Consider the following 9,427-nt stretch of genomic DNA (forward strand, 5'->3'; position numbering starts at 1 on the left):
ATAAGAGAGCAATACAATAAGTCTTATCTAGATTAACTAGAGGCATACAACATCATCATACTCTTGACCTACATCAATCAACAAGTATATGAAAAACCTAAAGACAAAAGAGGATAACAATACCCAAAAAATTATTGATGTTCCAACAGCTCTAACTCGAGATACAAACCTCCGTAAAAAAATTCAATGGTTTAAAACCTTGGACCGGATGTCACGAACACGTTTTCCAAAATAGTGAATATTCAATGGTTAGATCTCCATGGATCGTCTCTTTTGTGGAGTGCAGTCTTCAATGACGGGAATTGGGGTTTCTCTCTTTTTCATAATCTCTCCACTCTCTTGTTTGTAAAATGGATGTACAAAATCCTTATAATGATTCCCTAAAAATACAAGGTCAAGGAAATCTTGTATGGGCCTAATTGTTGAGATTTAGGCCTTCTATAAAGTAGGAAACCCAAACTAAAACCCAACACATCATTCCAAAAAATAAAAATAAAAAACACGACGAAATTTACAAGATAATACTAGGTGAGAATGTCATAAATCTCCGACATCACAACATATAGTTTAAACAACAACCAAAAAAAGGAAAAAACAAATCTCGTGTGTTTACCCGGAGAGGCTCAACATACATCAACTCTTCCCTCTTATCTTGCTTTATTTGTGTGTAAATCGTATTGAGAACCAACAAAATCATGAAAATTGCTACAGCTAAATGACATAGTTTTATACATGTGAAGTTACAAATTACATACCATATTACATATAAATATTATTTAATGTTTAAAAATATGTTTTAGGAGATTGAGATAGACGAACGAAGAGTATATGTTTCATCCTTATTCTTTTAATAACAATTTTCACAACACTACAGGTAAAGAAGTGGAAACATTTGAGGGTTGAATTGACACATATTCATTCACCCCCACCCTCGCCCCTTGAGGATTATGCACAGATCTATAAGAAAAGCAGTCATCGTACATTCAAACAAGAAATTGAATATTATGATAAAGAATGTGTTTCTTTCACGAAACAGAAAAATAAAGATGAACTACCCAAGAGACGCCACAATGTAATTGCCAAATTGCTTGTGTATGAAGAAGATGTATTCCCTAGTGAAATAGAAGTACTTGATAGTTGTAGGCATCCCAATATACAATCGTTTCTTGGGTTTTATAATAATGGTGATAAGATGATGATTTTTTATGAATATGTTTCTGATAAATACCTTTTTCCTATTTTGGATGATGTTAATCTTACGTGGAAAAACCGTTTGAAAATCTGCATCAATATTGCACATGGATTGGATTATCTTCACAATGGCATGGAGGACCAAAAGATGGTAATTCATGGTGACCTGCATAGTGGAAAGATTGAGGTGGATGATAATTTTGAAGCAAAGATTGTTGGATTTGAAAAGTCAGTAATCATTTATTCAAATCAAAATGATGATTCGCTCCAGCTCAATAGTTGTATTGAAGATCGATACTACAGGGATCCAGAATATGTTAAGACCGGTAAACTAAAGAGAGAATCAGACGTATTTAGCTTTGGAATAATTATGACTGAAATCCTATGTGGCCGCTATGCTTCTTTTTTATTAACATTGGGGCCAGAAGGGTGTGATGAGGGAAGAATAAAGAAGAAGCTAGTTACCGCAATTAAGGAAGAAAACCGTGGAAACAAATTATTTTTAAAGAAAGGGCCCGATGAAGATTCCTTGAATGCATTTATTAGTATTGCAAATAAGTGTCTGGCGAAATCTCAGAGCCAACGTCCAAAGATTAAAGTCATCATCAAGGAACTTCAGAAAGCATTATCGTTTCAGGTAAGATAATATTATAAAATAATATTATATCTTTTTCTTGGTAATCCTTGCAATTGGCCTCTAATAATTACATGAAGTAATTATAAAGAAGCATGCGGAATACAAATCTTAATTTATAATTTAAAATGTTCATAAGATTATATAAACTGAATTAAAAAAAGAAATGGCAAGACTTTTTTTACAATTTATCCTACATTATCACATAACTCGTGCTTCTCCATGGTATATAAACTAAGTAATTATGAGTTTATGTTTCGGGAAAGGTAACATGCAAATATACTTTGTGAACTGTATATATGAGATAATTCTAAAAATATAGTATGGTGCTTAAATACAATTTAAATTACTATGTGTGAGTAATTATTACTCCGTATTATACACCTAATAAATGTAAAGTAATAAACAATACAAATGAATAGAATTAAAAGGATATCATCAAGTAATTTGTTGAAGCCTATATTTAACATATTTCTATTCGCTTTTGCACGTGGTCTGTTTCTGATGAAGTAATGCTTACATTCTTAGAAAATAATGAATACTCGTTCCATCCTACCTTTGATGAACTCTTCTATCCTTACAAGTGAAGTTATGCATACATTATACTATACTATATACTAAATATGGACACCACCCTCCAATCATAACCCGCCGCATACCCCAAAAAACACTGTAGCTACAGTTTTTTTTTTTTTTTTTTTTGAGAGATAATTTATTTAATCTTCTGATTTTATACAACGACCACCAGTTAATATTCGTCTTTTTACATATATTCAAAAAAATAAAGAAAAAAAATGAACTTATTAATTTTTGGGTCTCTTTTCCATCTGCACCAGTATTCCATGTCCACCAACCACCTGCAACCGCCACCATCAGCCACTTTACACCACCATGCACTGCCACCTACCACCGCCGATTTCACAGCCGGCTACGACCGTCACCGTCCACAACTTTCAACCACCATCAAATCTGATCTAAAGAAAAAACATCCAGATCCACACATGAAACAAACTTCCGGAACAAAGGGCAATTTAGTGTTTAATGAAATATATAAACATACATGAAAACTTAAAAGACACCCAGCATATCAAATACCTCACGAGTCCACCCAATTGTCTGATTTTTTGGGGGGGGGGGGACCGATAAACATTATACTATATACTAAATATGGAAATCACCCTCCAATCATAACCCGCCACATACCCCAAAAAACACTGCATCTACTGTAGCACACTGTAGCTACAGTTTTTTTTTTTTTTTTTTTTTTGAGATAATTTATTTAATCTTCTGATTTTATACAACGACCACCAGTTAATATTCGTCTTTTTACATATATTCAAAAAAAAAAAGAAAAAAAAACATGAACTTATTAATTTTTGGGTCTCTTTTCCATCTGCACCAGTATTCCATGTCCACCAACCACCTGCAACCGCCACCATCAGCCACTTTACACCACCATGCACTGCCACCTACCACCGCCGATTTCACGGCCGGCTACGACCGTCACCGTCCACAACTTTCAACCACCGTCAAATCTGATCTAAAGAAAAAACATCCAGATCCACACATGAAACAAACTTCCGGAACAAAGGGCAATTTAGTGTACCGTTTTCCTTTTACGTATAATAAACTTATCGTTAACCGATCAAAATCATCCCGCAGCGAAATATGATATCTGGTTGGAAAACTAATTTTTTATCTCACGACCGAAACCACCTATTCAATTAATCGAGACTAAAGGGGTAAGACAAAGTAGTAAAGTAATTGTTGACCAAATCATGTGGCTACCAAATACGAAGTCCAGCTGGCCGTTGCATCTTCCAACTTTTTTTATTCGATAAAATACTGCAGTATTACGGAGTATAAATCCTTTCATTTTTCATATATTTTGCTCTCAAAAACATAATAAAAATAAATGTCTATAAATTTATAGTGGGGATAAATGAGTAAATAATCAACGCTAAATGCGTACAACAAATGTTTTGTCAAAACACGTTATTGCAAAAACGTTATGACGAAAACATTGAGAACCGTAGCAACGCGCGGGCTTCCGAATCTAGTTCTTACAGATGTATGGATCACATATAGCAAACATGCACGGGGCGTCGGTATGCCCATATTAAGTGTGCAAAACAGCCTCTGAATCAGAAAAGTGTCTTCTGTAGATAAAACCCCAAACTATATACCAGCAAAACCATAATATAAAAATTAGGTTTCTTCAATTGATTATGACAACATGATAACCTATTCAAAACGACCTAAATCAAACCTACACATATACGAGAAGTATGAACAATTAATTCGCAGACCACAAGAACACCGCTTAGAAACCCTAACTCGGTTTTGAACGAAGAAAACTCATAAACTTTGTTAGGTCATATTTTATAGATGTGATTTGTGTCCCTAATCCCATACTTGTAAATAGCCATCATCCCCTTCATTTAGAAGGTTTACCATTCCTAAGCTCTTCCTCACAGTTACACCAACTCCTACACCTAAACCTACACATAGTTAACCTAATCCTCTCAACCTTGTAATCACTTTCATGTCATGAATTGTAACATATTGTATTTATTGAGATTCTATTTAGCATTCATATTCATCTCTATCAGTTATACATATTCATACTCACACATACACATATATGATACATACATACATTCTGACATATCGAATTAAACCAAAAGAACACGAATTATACGATTTGTAATTCAAACATATGGTATCAGAGCGTAAGTGATTGATTCACATCGATCCTTATCTCAATTCGTGTTCAAATTCGATCAGAAATACAATTTTCATGTTTTTTTTAGTTTTGAACTGATTTTGGTGGCTTCTTTGATCAAATCTGTAAATGTAGAAAGCTCCACAATCATCTAGTGATTGTTCATTCAAAATTGTAGAAGTTAATTCCTAGAAACGAGTTCTAATTTCGAATTTTTCAGTCCGAAAAAGTTAGGTCTCAACTTGAATTCGTTTTGATGGATTCAGTGTGTTATTTGAAAAACTAAAATTGCACAAGTGTTAGAAAACTCACAACATACCTTTCTGCAAATTTTCTAGAGTCCAATTCGTGTTTTTGAGTTGACTCCGTCGTAGCACCGCCACAAACCACCACCAACACCGTCACCGAAATCCTAACAATCTCAAGAACTTCAATCGATCGATACTCTCTGTTAGACGATTGATCCACTCCACCATCGATTAATATCATTCCATTGTCCATCGATTCACACCCAACATTTGTAAGACCATCGATCGGTTGTGCATTTTACTAAATTGAACAATAAGTACAGTTACTCTACACAAATTTCAGATGATTGAACTTGACAATCAAATGATACAATGACGGATTGAAGTTTCAAGTTACAATTTCAGCTAAGTATAAAGAATTAGGGTTCATAAAGTTTCAGGGAAGAAGAATAAGATTGCGAAATTGAAAGTCATGTAATGAATTGAATATAAACTCCATCGAATTTGTTAGTGTATTTGTTGTTGGGTTTTGCAAAGAGGTGATAGAAAATGGGAATTGGGTTTAAAAAACTGTTCGTAAAAAGGATAAAAAGGTTTAATCATGGTATTAAAAAGGGTTGGAGTATGGCAATGGATCGGGTATGCATTGGGTGATGCCGTATCCATATCTATATCCATTTATCTTTTTTTTACTTTTCATCCATCCATATCCATATCCGTCGGGTGAAGCGGGTTAATGGATAATTATCCATATCCGTTTAAATTTATTTTATTTTTAACAATTATAAGTGGTGGTTCACTATATACGATCAAAAATAATATGTTTAATAGTTTATGCAACCGAAAGTCACATTTTACTAATCTATATAACAAATATTCAATAGATAACCTATTAAACGTGTAAAGATATCGACATGTAAGTTGCTTACTTTTAGTTACATGGAATCACATTTGAACCACCAAAGTACGATAAATACATTTGATTATTTAAACAAAACAAAATATAAGAAGAAAGTTATATTTTTAGAGAAAATATAAAGAAAGATGAATATGAATATAATTAATGAAATATCACTACATAAATGATACTAATTTGAGTGATAAATTTATATATTTAGTTATTTCGGGTGAAAGCGGGTTCATCCATGCATGAAATTTTTTCATCCACATCCATATCCATATCCATTTAGATCGTTCATATTCACGAATAATCGGGTGAATCGGATGGATATCCACTGGATCGGGTATCCATTGACATCCCTAGTTTGGAGTGTCATTTTCCGTACACAAGGTCAAAGGATCAATTCTTGGTGGCTTCATTTTTTTTTTAATTACAAGAGCATTGTAGCAGTTCACTTGATATACAAGCCAAGTAAAAAAAAATATATAGTAGCCCATTTAAAAGTTCAACTCAGGCCCAATTCCGAGGTATTTGTACACTGGCCTAATTTTCAGAAACCCAACATCAGTTAACAGAGTTTTTTGTTTTTTTCCAGTTAAACTCTAACGAAAAGGAATGACAAAGTGAAGAAATTTGTCGATTTCTGTAAAATTCTTAACAAATTTTTTAGAAGTTCGTGTACGTTCTGGATTAATTAATTCTTGACAAATTTCAAATTCGTTTTACTTAAATGGTGTTGAAACAAAGTTTATCTTCGTCGGTTCCGAAAACACCAACCATGGAACAAAAATATGAGCATGATTTCGAATATTTCAAGTTCTCATATTGAAGAATTGAATTCTCTTCTTGCTCAAATCAAATTAACCGAAAAAACAGTTGGAATCTAAAGTGTGTACACTACAAGATGAATTTCAACAACAAATCAAGATTTACAAAGTACAAAATACACGTGTCGCACTTATCATCAAAAGACTCAAAGATGAGAAAGCGGAATTTGTATCTGAAATTTCAATGTTGAAATTCAAATCTCGGAGATGGAGTTGAGCTTATCTAAAAAAGATTTACTGGAAGAAAACCTACACCAAAAGGTATTAATTGAATCTGAATACCGTTTGAAACCACCAATGGTATTGGCAGGTATGCAAGTTGAAATTTCGGAATGTACCAAGCCACGTATTCCAAAATACAAATGTCCTTCTCATTTGGTTGAGAAGAAAACTCCTTCTCCATATACCCCCAAGGTTTATATGCCTCACAAATCAGTATCCCGTGGTCAATAAATCTATTCCCGTCACCAAACCAAAATAAATCAACCGTTTTCGAAACCTACTTATGGGAAATATGGGGAACTCACCAGATTTCATGATCAATACGGGCGATTTCCTCATAATCTGAAGTAATCAAGTTCAGAGAACTCATCCGTCAGCTCTAGTAAAAACCGTATGTTAAAACACCTTTAAAACCAATAAAGTACTCATTCAAAGAGTTACTTTCCTTTCAATCAAGATCTGTGATCAAACGCGGCGGAACTCAAGGTTAACCAATCTAATAGACCATGCTTACAAAATGTCCATCAAAAGCAATGACAATGCAAACCGAAAAACCTACTACCCAAACTTCCGCATAAAATCTCCAACACAAACTCTCGCCAACAACACTTCTAACTCCCTATGCTCGATTGAGGGGGAGAGAGAAGATTCATCATTCAATGGGGAGCTAAAGAAAATCACTAAACAAGCTCTTTCCTATACCCCTCTCAATTTAATAAAGACATATTTGAATAGCACACACCAAGGGAAGAAACAAAGTCAGGATCAAAAGATGGTGTGCATTGTGATCTTTACGCAACAATGGAGAATCTTTCAAAAAAAAAAGAAGTTTCTCCTTTTAAAGTCAACAACTAAGCCTATTTCAAGGGGAAGAGTTCGAGATATGAAAGAGATCTCTAGTGTACAAAATTTCAAAGATAATCAATCACAAATCACATCTAAGGGAAGTTTGTTAGGTCAGATTTTATAGATATGATTTGAGTCCCCAATCCCATAATTGTACATGATGACAATATACTATAAATAGCCATCATCCCCTTCATTTAGAAGGTTAACCATTCCTAAGCTCTTCCCTCAAAACTACACCAATTCCAACACCTAAACTTACACATAGTTAACATAATCCTCTCAACCTTGTAATCACTTTCATCTCATGAATTGTAACACATTGTATTGATTGAGATTATGTTCAGAATTCATATTTATCTCTATCGGTTATACATATTCATTCTCATACGTACACACACAAAAACACACACACACACACACACACACACACACATACACACACACACACACACACACATATATATATATATAGGATCAAGAGGGAAGTAACCAATCGGGGGGAAGCGGGGGGAAGCAAAAACTTTTTTTTTCCGTTTTTTGAAAAAATTTTGTTCACGAACATTATAGATGGGATGAAAATATGAACATTTAGTAGAGACACTTTGTGATAAATGTTATTATTTTGGTGGGAAAACGCTCGAAGAAGCAATATATAACAATTATCGTGTTTTTCGATCGTATGTTGAGGTTTTAGCTATTGGGGTTTAGATATTAGGGTTTAGATATTATGGTTTATAGGGTTTAGAAATTTAGGGTTTAGGGTTTAGATTTAGGGTTTAGATTTAGGATTTAGATTGAGTTTTTAACACGAACGGTTTAGAGTTTAGGGTTTGGTGTTTTGGGTTTATGGAATAAACCCAAAACACCAAACCCTAAACCCTAAACCCTAAACCCTAAACCCTAAACTCTAAATCAGGCTAAATTTTACTTCACAAAACATGAAGAAAAAAAAACGTTCATATTCTTCACGAACAATATTATCTTGAATGTTATTTTTGTCGATCGTTTTCCCGCCTAAATAATAACATTCATCACGAAATGTCTCTTCTAAATGTTCATATTTTCGTGTGATCTTGATGCCGGGAAAAAACCTACATACATTCTGATATATCATATTAAACCACAAGAACACGAATTAAATGATTTCTAATCCAAACAAACTTATATGATCATGCGCATCGTGCAGTGATACCATGTGAAAACATGTAAAAAAATTACCAAGAACTCTTTCAATCACTCAAGAACAACCTAAGCAAATCAGATTCTCAGATTACACAGAACTTATTGCTTCCAACATCACAACTATATATATATGATCTACACAAACTATCGAGATCACAGCAAACAAGAATGATAACACGAGACGTGTTTAAACTACAGAATCACTCAATTGATCAAGTAAAAATCACTAGAGAGCTATATGCACACTTTTGTGTGTGTAAAAGAACTGAAACGAGTATTGAACATTATCAACAAACCCTAGATCTTCCTTTGATATATATTAATCAAACTATCTAGGTTTACCTCCTTGACTTCTTCACTAGTACACAACAACCTTGAACTTCAGCAGTTTTTCCTTAGAGATTTAATTTCATTATTTTGGACAAGTAAAATTAGTATAATTAATTTTGCAAAAAGAAATATACATGTAATTATGTTTGAAATAGTTTATGATTCATCAAATAACATAGTTTTATATTCTAGACTAGGTAGACCATATAATTAACTTTTTTTCAAAATAATGTTCTATTTACTTCGACAAAATTAAGTATAAATGTTTAGTGCTAATAGATTATTATGAATGACAGGAAAACTACAAGGACCCCTTGA

Source organism: Rutidosis leptorrhynchoides, chromosome 11, assembly GCF_046630445.1.
Source record: "Rutidosis leptorrhynchoides isolate AG116_Rl617_1_P2 chromosome 11, CSIRO_AGI_Rlap_v1, whole genome shotgun sequence".
NCBI classification, from domain to species: domain Eukaryota; kingdom Viridiplantae; phylum Streptophyta; class Magnoliopsida; order Asterales; family Asteraceae; genus Rutidosis; species Rutidosis leptorrhynchoides.